This window comes from Denticeps clupeoides, unplaced genomic scaffold, assembly GCF_900700375.1.
Source record: "Denticeps clupeoides unplaced genomic scaffold, fDenClu1.1, whole genome shotgun sequence".
NCBI classification, from domain to species: domain Eukaryota; kingdom Metazoa; phylum Chordata; class Actinopteri; order Clupeiformes; family Denticipitidae; genus Denticeps; species Denticeps clupeoides.
Window position 1 is genome coordinate 36,381 of NW_021629933.1, and position 11,809 is coordinate 48,189.

Here is an 11,809-nt window from a genome sequence, read left to right on the forward strand (position 1 = left end):
GAAAACCAGGTGTTACAGCTATTGAGAAACGTTTTCAAAATGAAGTTTTTTACATTGCCTTGTCAGCTTTTTTTCAAAGTTAGTTAAGAGGTATTTTTAGTCTTTGTTACGTTTTCCCGCCTTTTTTCTTCTTTTTTTTTTTTTTTTTTACAAGCTGCTCTTTGGTTTTCGTGTCCGTGCCTGCTCTGTGACAATCGTTCGACAGTCGTTCACTGGCTTAACTGTGGAATAGGGTGGAGCTGAATTGATTAGGCGGGGTTGTCCGGCCCTCGGCCTTAAGGTGCGACGCACCCTGATGTCAGCACCAAACACACAAGAGACACTCTCCACCTTTACGGCCCTGTTGTTGTCGCTTGGGCTTCTCTTCATCACGTACAAATCTTTCGCCTTTTACTAAAGATTTCCGTGGAGAGGGGCGTCAACAAGCTCACAATATTTTTGGGGGCTCTGTTTTGACAGAGCTACACGATGGGTTCAAAGAATACTTAAGAAAACGTGGTGTGTTGTGCGCTACGTATACGCGCACCATCCAGCAAATACCGCACACGTTCCGAGAATGGCACGCCACGGCGCCTTTTTCAGGTTATCGCTTCTCGGCCTTTTGGCTAAGATCAAGTGTAGTATCTGTTCTTATCAGTTTAATATCTGATACGTCCCCCAGCGGGGGACTACATATTAAGCGGATTTTTAGAACAGGGAGTCGGCAAAGGAGCTTGCTCCATCCGCTCCACGCATCGACCCAGTATTGCAGTGCCTCTGGGAGCGGTGCACTTTCTCTGTTGTGTTGCAAATAAAAACTTACCACTCCAACTTGTTGCCTTTTCTCCATCATGTTTTTGACATTCAAAGGCAAGTTTTTTATTCCTTGATATGTTTTCAAGCGCCTTTTTGTTTAAAAGTCCAAGATTTTCAAGCAGGGGTTGCTTACGGCCATACCAGCAGAAGAACGTCTGATCTTGGAAGCTAAGAAGGCTTGGGCCTGGTTAGTACTTGGATGGGAGACTGCCTGTGAAAACCAGGTGTTACAGCTATTGAGAAACGTTTTCAAAATGAAGTTTTTTACATTGCCTTGTCAGCTTTTTTCCAAAGTTAGTTAAGAGGTATTTTTAGTCTTTGTTACGTTTTCCCGCCTTTTTTCTTCTTTTTTTTTTTTTTTTTTTTTTTTACAAGCTGCTCTTTGGTTTTCGTGTCCGTGCCTGCTCTGTGACAATCGTTCGACAGTCGTTCACTGGCTTAACTGTGGAATAGGGTGGAGCTGAATTGATTAGGCGGGGTTGTCCGGCCCTCGGCCTTAAGGTGCGACGCACCCTGATGTCAGCACCAAACACACAAGAGACACTCTCCACCTTTACGGCCCTGTTGTTGTCGCTTGGGCTTCTCTTCATCACGTACAAATCTTTCGCCTTTTACTAAAGATTTCCGTGGAGAGGGGCGTCAACAAGCTCACAATATTTTTGGGGGCTCTGTTTTGACAGAGCTACACGATGGGTTCAAAGAATACTTAAGAAAACGTGGTGTGTTGTGCGCTACGTATACGCGCACCATCCAGCAAATACCGCACACGTTCCGAGAATGGCACGCCACGGCGCCTTTTTCAGGTTATCGCTTCTCGGCCTTTTGGCTAAGATCAAGTGTAGTATCTGTTCTTATCAGTTTAATATCTGATACGTCCCCCAGCGGGGGACTACATATTAAGCGGATTTTTAGAACAGGGAGTCGGCAAAGGAGCTTGCTCCATCCGCTCCACGCATCGACCCAGTATTGCAGTGCCTCTGGGAGCGGTGCACTTTCTCTGTTGTGTTGCAAATAAAAACTTACCACTCCAACTTGTTGCCTTTTCTCCATCATGTTTTTGACATTCAAAGGCAAGTTTTTTATTCCTTGATATGTTTTCAAGCGCCTTTTTGTTTAAAAGTCCAAGATTTTCAAGCAGGGGTTGCTTACGGCCATACCAGCAGAAGAACGTCTGATCTTGGAAGCTAAGAAGGCTTGGGCCTGGTTAGTACTTGGATGGGAGACTGCCTGTGAAAACCAGGTGTTACAGCTATTGAGAAACGTTTTCAAAATGAAGTTTTTTACATTGCCTTGTCAGCTTTTTTTCAAAGTTAGTTAAGAGGTATTTTTAGTCTTTGTTACGTTTTCCCGCCTTTTTTCTTCTTTTTTTTTTTTTTTTTTTTACAAGCTGCTCTTTGGTTTTCGTGTCCGTGCCTGCTCTGTGACAATCGTTCGACAGTCGTTCACTGGCTTAACTGTGGAATAGGGTGGAGCTGAATTGATTAGGCGGGGTTGTCCGGCCCTCGGCCTTAAGGTGCGACGCACCCTGATGTCAGCACCAAACACACAAGAGACACTCTCCACCTTTACGGCCCTGTTGTTGTCGCTTGGGCTTCTCTTCATCACGTACAAATCTTTCGCCTTTTACTAAAGATTTCCGTGGAGAGGGGCGTCAACAAGCTCACAATATTTTTGGGGGCTCTGTTTTGACAGAGCTACACGATGGGTTCAAAGAATACTTAAGAAAACGTGGTGTGTTGTGCGCTACGTATACGCGCACCATCCAGCAAATACCGCACACGTTCCGAGAATGGCACGCCACGGCGCCTTTTTCAGGTTATCGCTTCTCGGCCTTTTGGCTAAGATCAAGTGTAGTATCTGTTCTTATCAGTTTAATATCTGATACGTCCCCCAGCGGGGGACTACATATTAAGCGGATTTTTAGAACAGGGAGTCGGCAAAGGAGCTTGCTCCATCCGCTCCACGCATCGACCCAGTATTGCAGTGCCTCTGGGAGCGGTGCACTTTCTCTGTTGTGTTGCAAATAAAAACTTACCACTCCAACTTGTTGCCTTTTCTCCATCATGTTTTTGACATTCAAAGGCAAGTTTTTTATTCCTTGATATGTTTTCAAGCGCCTTTTTGTTTAAAAGTCCAAGATTTTCAAGCAGGGGTTGCTTACGGCCATACCAGCAGAAGAACGTCTGATCTTGGAAGCTAAGAAGGCTTGGGCCTGGTTAGTACTTGGATGGGAGACTGCCTGTGAAAACCAGGTGTTACAGCTATTGAGAAACGTTTTCAAAATGAAGTTTTTTACATTGCCTTGTCAGCTTTTTTTCAAAGTTAGTTAAGAGGTATTTTTAGTCTTTGTTACGTTTTCCCGCCTTTTTTCTTCTTTTTTTTTTTTTTTTTTTTTACAAGCTGCTCTTTGGTTTTCGTGTCCGTGCCTGCTCTGTGACAATCGTTCGACAGTCGTTCACTGGCTTAACTGTGGAATAGGGTGGAGCTGAATTGATTAGGCGGGGTTGTCCGGCCCTCGGCCTTAAGGTGCGACGCACCCTGATGTCAGCACCAAACACACAAGAGACACTCTCCACCTTTACGGCCCTGTTGTTGTCGCTTGGGCTTCTCTTCATCACGTACAAATCTTTCGCCTTTTACTAAAGATTTCCGTGGAGAGGGGCGTCAACAAGCTCACAATATTTTTGGGGGCTCTGTTTTGACAGAGCTACACGATGGGTTCAAAGAATACTTAAGAAAACGTGGTGTGTTGTGCGCTACGTATACGCGCACCATCCAGCAAATACCGCACACGTTCCGAGAATGGCACGCCACGGCGCCTTTTTCAGGTTATCGCTTCTCGGCCTTTTGGCTAAGATCAAGTGTAGTATCTGTTCTTATCAGTTTAATATCTGATACGTCCCCCAGCGGGGGACTACATATTAAGCGGATTTTTAGAACAGGGAGTCGGCAAAGGAGCTTGCTCCATCCGCTCCACGCATCGACCCAGTATTGCAGTGCCTCTGGGAGCGGTGCACTTTCTCTGTTGTGTTGCAAATAAAAACTTACCACTCCAACTTGTTGCCTTTTCTCCATCATGTTTTTGACATTCAAAGGCAAGTTTTTTATTCCTTGATATGTTTTCAAGCGCCTTTTTGTTTAAAAGTCCAAGATTTTCAAGCAGGGGTTGCTTACGGCCATACCAGCAGAAGAACGTCTGATCTTGGAAGCTAAGAAGGCTTGGGCCTGGTTAGTACTTGGATGGGAGACTGCCTGTGAAAACCAGGTGTTACAGCTATTGAGAAACGTTTTCAAAATGAAGTTTTTTACATTGCCTTGTCAGCTTTTTTTCAAAGTTAGTTAAGAGGTATTTTTAGTCTTTGTTACGTTTTCCCGCCTTTTTTCTTCTTTTTTTTTTTTTTTTTTTTACAAGCTGCTCTTTGGTTTTCGTGTCCGTGCCTGCTCTGTGACAATCGTTCGACAGTCGTTCACTGGCTTAACTGTGGAATAGGGTGGAGCTGAATTGATTAGGCGGGGTTGTCCGGCCCTCGGCCTTAAGGTGCGACGCACCCTGATGTCAGCACCAAACACACAAGAGACACTCTCCACCTTTACGGCCCTGTTGTTGTCGCTTGGGCTTCTCTTCATCACGTACAAATCTTTCGCCTTTTACTAAAGATTTCCGTGGAGAGGGGCGTCAACAAGCTCACAATATTTTTGGGGGCTCTGTTTTGACAGAGCTACACGATGGGTTCAAAGAATACTTAAGAAAACGTGGTGTGTTGTGCGCTACGTATACGCGCACCATCCAGCAAATACCGCACACGTTCCGAGAATGGCACGCCACGGCGCCTTTTTCAGGTTATCGCTTCTCGGCCTTTTGGCTAAGATCAAGTGTAGTATCTGTTCTTATCAGTTTAATATCTGATACGTCCCCCAGCGGGGGACTACATATTAAGCGGATTTTTAGAACAGGGAGTCGGCAAAGGAGCTTGCTCCATCCGCTCCACGCATCGACCCAGTATTGCAGTGCCTCTGGGAGCGGTGCACTTTCTCTGTTGTGTTGCAAATAAAAACTTACCACTCCAACTTGTTGCCTTTTCTCCATCATGTTTTTGACATTCAAAGGCAAGTTTTTTATTCCTTGATATGTTTTCAAGCGCCTTTTTGTTTAAAAGTCCAAGATTTTCAAGCAGGGGTTGCTTACGGCCATACCAGCAGAAGAACGTCTGATCTTGGAAGCTAAGAAGGCTTGGGCCTGGTTAGTACTTGGATGGGAGACTGCCTGTGAAAACCAGGTGTTACAGCTATTGAGAAACGTTTTCAAAATGAAGTTTTTTACATTGCCTTGTCAGCTTTTTTTCAAAGTTAGTTAAGAGGTATTTTTAGTCTTTGTTACGTTTTCCCGCCTTTTTTCTTCTTTTTTTTTTTTTTTTTTTTTTTTACAAGCTGCTCTTTGGTTTTCGTGTCCGTGCCTGCTCTGTGACAATCGTTCGACAGTCGTTCACTGGCTTAACTGTGGAATAGGGTGGAGCTGAATTGATTAGGCGGGGTTGTCCGGCCCTCGGCCTTAAGGTGCGACGCACCCTGATGTCAGCACCAAACACACAAGAGACACTCTCCACCTTTACGGCCCTGTTGTTGTCGCTTGGGCTTCTCTTCATCACGTACAAATCTTTCGCCTTTTACTAAAGATTTCCGTGGAGAGGGGCGTCAACAAGCTCACAATATTTTTGGGGGCTCTGTTTTGACAGAGCTACACGATGGGTTCAAAGAATACTTAAGAAAACGTGGTGTGTTGTGCGCTACGTATACGCGCACCATCCAGCAAATACCGCACACGTTCCGAGAATGGCACGCCACGGCGCCTTTTTCAGGTTATCGCTTCTCGGCCTTTTGGCTAAGATCAAGTGTAGTATCTGTTCTTATCAGTTTAATATCTGATACGTCCCCCAGCGGGGGACTACATATTAAGCGGATTTTTAGAACAGGGAGTCGGCAAAGGAGCTTGCTCCATCCGCTCCACGCATCGACCCAGTATTGCAGTGCCTCTGGGAGCGGTGCACTTTCTCTGTTGTGTTGCAAATAAAAACTTACCACTCCAACTTGTTGCCTTTTCTCCATCATGTTTTTGACATTCAAAGGCAAGTTTTTTATTCCTTGATATGTTTTCAAGCGCCTTTTTGTTTAAAAGTCCAAGATTTTCAAGCAGGGGTTGCTTACGGCCATACCAGCAGAAGAACGTCTGATCTTGGAAGCTAAGAAGGCTTGGGCCTGGTTAGTACTTGGATGGGAGACTGCCTGTGAAAACCAGGTGTTACAGCTATTGAGAAACGTTTTCAAAATGAAGTTTTTTACATTGCCTTGTCAGCTTTTTTTCAAAGTTAGTTAAGAGGTATTTTTAGTCTTTGTTACGTTTTCCCGCCTTTTTTCTTCTTTTTTTTTTTTTTTTTTTTACAAGCTGCTCTTTGGTTTTCGTGTCCGTGCCTGCTCTGTGACAATCGTTCGACAGTCGTTCACTGGCTTAACTGTGGAATAGGGTGGAGCTGAATTGATTAGGCGGGGTTGTCCGGCCCTCGGCCTTAAGGTGCGACGCACCCTGATGTCAGCACCAAACACACAAGAGACACTCTCCACCTTTACGGCCCTGTTGTTGTCGCTTGGGCTTCTCTTCATCACGTACAAATCTTTCGCCTTTTACTAAAGATTTCCGTGGAGAGGGGCGTCAACAAGCTCACAATATTTTTGGGGGCTCTGTTTTGACAGAGCTACACGATGGGTTCAAAGAATACTTAAGAAAACGTGGTGTGTTGTGCGCTACGTATACGCGCACCATCCAGCAAATACCGCACACGTTCCGAGAATGGCACGCCACGGCGCCTTTTTCAGGTTATCGCTTCTCGGCCTTTTGGCTAAGATCAAGTGTAGTATCTGTTCTTATCAGTTTAATATCTGATACGTCCCCCAGCGGGGGACTACATATTAAGCGGATTTTTAGAACAGGGAGTCGGCAAAGGAGCTTGCTCCATCCGCTCCACGCATCGACCCAGTATTGCAGTGCCTCTGGGAGCGGTGCACTTTCTCTGTTGTGTTGCAAATAAAAACTTACCACTCCAACTTGTTGCCTTTTCTCCATCATGTTTTTGACATTCAAAGGCAAGTTTTTTATTCCTTGATATGTTTTCAAGCGCCTTTTTGTTTAAAAGTCCAAGATTTTCAAGCAGGGGTTGCTTACGGCCATACCAGCAGAAGAACGTCTGATCTTGGAAGCTAAGAAGGCTTGGGCCTGGTTAGTACTTGGATGGGAGACTGCCTGTGAAAACCAGGTGTTACAGCTATTGAGAAACGTTTTCAAAATGAAGTTTTTTACATTGCCTTGTCAGCTTTTTTTCAAAGTTAGTTAAGAGGTATTTTTAGTCTTTGTTACGTTTTCCCGCCTTTTTTCTTCTTTTTTTTTTTTTTTTTTTTTTTTACAAGCTGCTCTTTGGTTTTCGTGTCCGTGCCTGCTCTGTGACAATCGTTCGACAGTCGTTCACTGGCTTAACTGTGGAATAGGGTGGAGCTGAATTGATTAGGCGGGGTTGTCCGGCCCTCGGCCTTAAGGTGCGACGCACCCTGATGTCAGCACCAAACACACAAGAGACACTCTCCACCTTTACGGCCCTGTTGTTGTCGCTTGGGCTTCTCTTCATCACGTACAAATCTTTCGCCTTTTACTAAAGATTTCCGTGGAGAGGGGCGTCAACAAGCTCACAATATTTTTGGGGGCTCTGTTTTGACAGAGCTACACGATGGGTTCAAAGAATACTTAAGAAAACGTGGTGTGTTGTGCGCTACGTATACGCGCACCATCCAGCAAATACCGCACACGTTCCGAGAATGGCACGCCACGGCGCCTTTTTCAGGTTATCGCTTCTCGGCCTTTTGGCTAAGATCAAGTGTAGTATCTGTTCTTATCAGTTTAATATCTGATACGTCCCCCAGCGGGGGACTACATATTAAGCGGATTTTTAGAACAGGGAGTCGGCAAAGGAGCTTGCTCCATCCGCTCCACGCATCGACCCAGTATTGCAGTGCCTCTGGGAGCGGTGCACTTTCTCTGTTGTGTTGCAAATAAAAACTTACCACTCCAACTTGTTGCCTTTTCTCCATCATGTTTTTGACATTCAAAGGCAAGTTTTTTATTCCTTGATATGTTTTCAAGCGCCTTTTTGTTTAAAAGTCCAAGATTTTCAAGCAGGGGTTGCTTACGGCCATACCAGCAGAAGAACGTCTGATCTTGGAAGCTAAGAAGGCTTGGGCCTGGTTAGTACTTGGATGGGAGACTGCCTGTGAAAACCAGGTGTTACAGCTATTGAGAAACGTTTTCAAAATGAAGTTTTTTACATTGCCTTGTCAGCTTTTTTTCAAAGTTAGTTAAGAGGTATTTTTAGTCTTTGTTACGTTTTCCCGCCTTTTTTCTTCTTTTTTTCTTCTTTTTTTTTTTTTTTACAAGCTGCTCTTTGGTTTTCGTGTCCGTGCCTGCTCTGTGACAATCGTTCGACAGTCGTTCACTGGCTTAACTGTGGAATAGGGTGGAGCTGAATTGATTAGGCGGGGTTGTCCGGCCCTCGGCCTTAAGGTGCGACGCACCCTGATGTCAGCACCAAACACACAAGAGACACTCTCCACCTTTACGGCCCTGTTGTTGTCGCTTGGGCTTCTCTTCATCACGTACAAATCTTTCGCCTTTTACTAAAGATTTCCGTGGAGAGGGGCGTCAACAAGCTCACAATATTTTTGGGGGCTCTGTTTTGACAGAGCTACACGATGGGTTCAAAGAATACTTAAGAAAACGTGGTGTGTTGTGCGCTACGTATACGCGCACCATCCAGCAAATACCGCACACGTTCCGAGAATGGCACGCCACGGCGCCTTTTTCAGGTTATCGCTTCTCGGCCTTTTGGCTAAGATCAAGTGTAGTATCTGTTCTTATCAGTTTAATATCTGATACGTCCCCCCGCTGGGGGACTACATATTAAGCGGATTTTTAGAACAGGGAGTCGGCAAAGGAGCTTGCTCCATCCGCTCCACGCATCGACCCAGTATTGCAGTGCCTCTGGGAGCGGTGCACTTTCTCTGTTGTGTTGCAAATAAAAACTTACCACTCCAACTTGTTGCCTTTTCTCCATCATGTTTTTGACATTCAAAGGCAAGTTTTTTATTCCTTGATATGTTTTCAAGCGCCTTTTTGTTTAAAAGTCCAAGATTTTCAAGCAGGGGTTGCTTACGGCCATACCAGCAGAAGAACGTCTGATCTTGGAAGCTAAGAAGGCTTGGGCCTGGTTAGTACTTGGATGGGAGACTGCCTGTGAAAACCAGGTGTTACAGCTATTGAGAAACGTTTTCAAAATGAAGTTTTTTACATTGCCTTGTCAGCTTTTTTTCAAAGTTAGTTAAGAGGTATTTTTAGTCTTTGTTACGTTTTCCCGCCTTTTTTCTTCTTTTTTTTTTTTTTTTTTTTTTTTTTTTTTTACAAGCTGCTCTTTGGTTTTCGTGTCCGTGCCTGCTCTGTGACAATCGTTCGACAGTCGTTCACTGGCTTAACTGTGGAATAGGGTGGAGCTGAATTGATTAGGCGGGGTTGTCCGGCCCTCGGCCTTAAGGTGCGACGCACCCTGATGTCAGCACCAAACACACAAGAGACACTCTCCACCTTTACGGCCCTGTTGTTGTCGCTTGGGCTTCTCTTCATCACGTACAAATCTTTCGCCTTTTACTAAAGATTTCCGTGGAGAGGGGCGTCAACAAGCTCACAATATTTTTGGGGGCTCTGTTTTGACAGAGCTACACGATGGGTTCAAAGAATACTTAAGAAAACGTGGTGTGTTGTGCGCTACGTATACGCGCACCATCCAGCAAATACCGCACACGTTCCGAGAATGGCACGCCACGGCGCCTTTTTTCAGGTTATCGCTTCTCGGCCTTTTGGCTAAGATCAAGTGTAGTATCTGTTCTTATCAGTTTAATATCTGATACGTCCCCCAGCGGGGGACTACATATTAAGCGGATTTTTAGAACAGGGAGTCGGCAAAGGAGCTTGCTCCATCCGCTCCACGCATCGACCCAGTATTGCAGTGCCTCTGGGAGCGGTGCACTTTCTCTGTTGTGTTGCAAATAAAAACTTACCACTCCAACTTGTTGCCTTTTCTCCATCATGTTTTTGACATTCAAAGGCAAGTTTTTTATTCCTTGATATGTTTTCAAGCGCCTTTTTGTTTAAAAGTCCAAGATTTTCAAGCAGGGGTTGCTTACGGCCATACCAGCAGAAGAACGTCTGATCTTGGAAGCTAAGAAGGCTTGGGCCTGGTTAGTACTTGGATGGGAGACTGCCTGTGAAAACCAGGTGTTACAGCTATTGAGAAACGTTTTCAAAATGAAGTTTTTTACATTGCCTTGTCAGCTTTTTTTTCAAAGTTAGTTAAGAGGTATTTTTAGTCTTTGTTACGTTTTCCCGCCTTTTTTCTTCTTTTTTTTTTTTTTTTTTTTTTTTTACAAGCTGCTCTTTGGTTTTCGTGTCCGTTCCTGCTCTGTGACAATCGTTCGACAGTCGTTCACTGGCTTAACTGTGGAATAGGGTGGAGCTGAATTGATTAGGCGGGGTTGTCCGGCCCTCGGCCTTAAGGTGCGACGCACCCTGATGTCAGCACCAAACACACAAGAGACACTCTCCACCTTTACGGCCCTGTTGTTGTCGCTTGGGCTTCTCTTCATCACGTACAAATCTTTCGCCTTTTACTAAAGATTTCCGTGGAGAGGGGCGTCAACAAGCTCACAATATTTTTGGGGGCTCTGTTTTGACAGAGCTACACGATGGGTTCAAAGAATACTTAAGAAAACGTGGTGTGTTGTGCGCTACGTATACGCGCACCATCCAGCAAATACCACACACGTTCCGAGAATGGCACGCCACGGCGCCTTTTTCAGGTTATCGCTTCTCGGCCTTTTGGCTAAGATCAAGTGTAGTATCTGTTCTTATCAGTTTAATATCTGATACGTCCCCCAGCGGGGGGGACTACATATTAAGCGGATTTTTAGAACAGGGAGTCGGCAAAGGAGCTTGCTCCATCCGCTCCACGCATCGACCCAGTATTGCAGTGCCTCTGGGAGCGGTGCACTTTCTCTGTTGTGTTGCAAATAAAAACTTACCACTCCAACTTGTTGCCTTTTCTCCATCATGTTTTTGACATTCAAAGGCAAGTTTTTTATTCCTTGATATGTTTTCAAGCGCCTTTTTGTTTAAAAGTCCAAGATTTTCAAGCAGGGGTTGCTACGGCCATACCAGCAGAAGAACGTCTGATCTTGGAAGCTAAGAAGGCTTGGGCCTGGTTAGTACTTGGATGGGAGACTGCCTGTGAAAACCAGGTGTTACAGCTATTGAGAAACGTTTTCAAAATGAAGTTTTTTACATTGCCTTGTCAGCTTTTTTTCAAAGTTAGTTAAGAGGTATTTTTAGTCTTTGTTACGTTTTCCCGCCTTTTTCTTCTTCTTTTTTTTTTTTTTTTTTTTTTTTTTTTACAAGCTGCTCTTTGGTTTTCGTGTCCGTGCCTGCTCTGTTGACAATCGTTCGACAGTCGTTCACTGGCTTAAACTGTGGAATAGGGTGGAGCTGAATTGATTAGGCTGGGGTTTGTCCGGCCCTCGGCCTTAAGGTGCGACGCACCCTGATGTCAGCACCAAAACACACAAGAGACACTCTCCACCTTACGCCCCTGTTGTTGTCGCTTGGGCTTCTCTTCATCACGTACAAATCTTTCGCCTTTACTAAAGATTTCCGTGGAGAGGGGCGTCAACAAGCTCACAATATTTTTGGGGGCTCTGTTTTGACAGAGCTACACGATGGGTTCAAAGAATACTTAAGAAAACGTGGTGTGTGTTGTGCGCTACGTAATACGCGCACCATCCAGCAAATACCCACACGTTCCGAGAATGGCACGCCACGGCGCCTTTTTTTCAGGTTATCGCTTCTCGGCATTTTGGCTAAGATCAAGTGTAG

General features: G+C 45.0%; 23 non-coding genes across 23 annotated transcripts; all 23 read left to right on the forward strand.

Moving 5' to 3' along the window:
- The first annotated feature begins 349 nt into the window (after nt 1-349).
- Nucleotides 350-463, forward strand: LOC114777650 (U5 spliceosomal RNA). The gene has a single exon (XR_003745974.1). It is a non-coding gene; the product is annotated as a U5 spliceosomal RNA (small nuclear RNA).
- A 122-nt stretch (nt 464-585) lies between these two features.
- Nucleotides 586-776, forward strand: LOC114777605 (U2 spliceosomal RNA). The gene has a single exon (XR_003745931.1). It is a non-coding gene; the product is annotated as a U2 spliceosomal RNA (small nuclear RNA).
- Nucleotides 777-1,365: 589 nt separating this feature from the next.
- LOC114777651 (U5 spliceosomal RNA) lies at nt 1,366-1,479 on the forward strand. Its single transcript, XR_003745975.1, has one exon. It is a non-coding gene; the product is annotated as a U5 spliceosomal RNA (small nuclear RNA).
- Nucleotides 1,480-1,601: 122 nt separating this feature from the next.
- LOC114777606 (U2 spliceosomal RNA) lies at nt 1,602-1,792 on the forward strand. The gene has a single exon (XR_003745932.1). It is a non-coding gene; the product is annotated as a U2 spliceosomal RNA (small nuclear RNA).
- Nucleotides 1,793-2,377: 585 nt separating this feature from the next.
- Nucleotides 2,378-2,491, forward strand: LOC114777652 (U5 spliceosomal RNA). The gene has a single exon (XR_003745976.1). It is a non-coding gene; the product is annotated as a U5 spliceosomal RNA (small nuclear RNA).
- Nucleotides 2,492-2,613: 122 nt separating this feature from the next.
- Nucleotides 2,614-2,804, forward strand: LOC114777607 (U2 spliceosomal RNA). Its single transcript, XR_003745933.1, has one exon. It is a non-coding gene; the product is annotated as a U2 spliceosomal RNA (small nuclear RNA).
- A 586-nt stretch (nt 2,805-3,390) lies between these two features.
- Nucleotides 3,391-3,504, forward strand: LOC114777653 (U5 spliceosomal RNA). The gene has a single exon (XR_003745977.1). It is a non-coding gene; the product is annotated as a U5 spliceosomal RNA (small nuclear RNA).
- Nucleotides 3,505-3,626: 122 nt separating this feature from the next.
- LOC114777608 (U2 spliceosomal RNA) lies at nt 3,627-3,817 on the forward strand. The gene has a single exon (XR_003745934.1). It is a non-coding gene; the product is annotated as a U2 spliceosomal RNA (small nuclear RNA).
- A 585-nt stretch (nt 3,818-4,402) lies between these two features.
- LOC114777655 (U5 spliceosomal RNA) lies at nt 4,403-4,516 on the forward strand. The gene has a single exon (XR_003745978.1). It is a non-coding gene; the product is annotated as a U5 spliceosomal RNA (small nuclear RNA).
- Nucleotides 4,517-4,638: 122 nt separating this feature from the next.
- LOC114777609 (U2 spliceosomal RNA) lies at nt 4,639-4,829 on the forward strand. Its single transcript, XR_003745935.1, has one exon. It is a non-coding gene; the product is annotated as a U2 spliceosomal RNA (small nuclear RNA).
- Nucleotides 4,830-5,418: 589 nt separating this feature from the next.
- On the forward strand, nt 5,419-5,532 carry LOC114777656 (U5 spliceosomal RNA). Its single transcript, XR_003745979.1, has one exon. It is a non-coding gene; the product is annotated as a U5 spliceosomal RNA (small nuclear RNA).
- A 122-nt stretch (nt 5,533-5,654) lies between these two features.
- Nucleotides 5,655-5,845, forward strand: LOC114777610 (U2 spliceosomal RNA). Its single transcript, XR_003745936.1, has one exon. It is a non-coding gene; the product is annotated as a U2 spliceosomal RNA (small nuclear RNA).
- Nucleotides 5,846-6,430: 585 nt separating this feature from the next.
- Nucleotides 6,431-6,544, forward strand: LOC114777657 (U5 spliceosomal RNA). Its single transcript, XR_003745980.1, has one exon. It is a non-coding gene; the product is annotated as a U5 spliceosomal RNA (small nuclear RNA).
- A 122-nt stretch (nt 6,545-6,666) lies between these two features.
- On the forward strand, nt 6,667-6,857 carry LOC114777611 (U2 spliceosomal RNA). The gene has a single exon (XR_003745937.1). It is a non-coding gene; the product is annotated as a U2 spliceosomal RNA (small nuclear RNA).
- Nucleotides 6,858-7,446: 589 nt separating this feature from the next.
- LOC114777658 (U5 spliceosomal RNA) lies at nt 7,447-7,560 on the forward strand. The gene has a single exon (XR_003745981.1). It is a non-coding gene; the product is annotated as a U5 spliceosomal RNA (small nuclear RNA).
- Nucleotides 7,561-7,682: 122 nt separating this feature from the next.
- On the forward strand, nt 7,683-7,873 carry LOC114777612 (U2 spliceosomal RNA). Its single transcript, XR_003745938.1, has one exon. It is a non-coding gene; the product is annotated as a U2 spliceosomal RNA (small nuclear RNA).
- Nucleotides 7,874-8,464: 591 nt separating this feature from the next.
- LOC114777659 (U5 spliceosomal RNA) lies at nt 8,465-8,578 on the forward strand. The gene has a single exon (XR_003745982.1). It is a non-coding gene; the product is annotated as a U5 spliceosomal RNA (small nuclear RNA).
- A 122-nt stretch (nt 8,579-8,700) lies between these two features.
- LOC114777617 (U2 spliceosomal RNA) lies at nt 8,701-8,892 on the forward strand. Its single transcript, XR_003745943.1, has one exon. It is a non-coding gene; the product is annotated as a U2 spliceosomal RNA (small nuclear RNA).
- Nucleotides 8,893-9,488: 596 nt separating this feature from the next.
- On the forward strand, nt 9,489-9,602 carry LOC114777660 (U5 spliceosomal RNA). The gene has a single exon (XR_003745983.1). It is a non-coding gene; the product is annotated as a U5 spliceosomal RNA (small nuclear RNA).
- A 123-nt stretch (nt 9,603-9,725) lies between these two features.
- LOC114777613 (U2 spliceosomal RNA) lies at nt 9,726-9,916 on the forward strand. Its single transcript, XR_003745939.1, has one exon. It is a non-coding gene; the product is annotated as a U2 spliceosomal RNA (small nuclear RNA).
- Nucleotides 9,917-10,507: 591 nt separating this feature from the next.
- LOC114777661 (U5 spliceosomal RNA) lies at nt 10,508-10,621 on the forward strand. Its single transcript, XR_003745984.1, has one exon. It is a non-coding gene; the product is annotated as a U5 spliceosomal RNA (small nuclear RNA).
- A 122-nt stretch (nt 10,622-10,743) lies between these two features.
- On the forward strand, nt 10,744-10,936 carry LOC114777615 (U2 spliceosomal RNA). The gene has a single exon (XR_003745941.1). It is a non-coding gene; the product is annotated as a U2 spliceosomal RNA (small nuclear RNA).
- A 598-nt stretch (nt 10,937-11,534) lies between these two features.
- On the forward strand, nt 11,535-11,647 carry LOC114777662 (U5 spliceosomal RNA). The gene has a single exon (XR_003745985.1). It is a non-coding gene; the product is annotated as a U5 spliceosomal RNA (small nuclear RNA).
- Nucleotides 11,648-11,809: the final 162 nt, after the last annotated feature.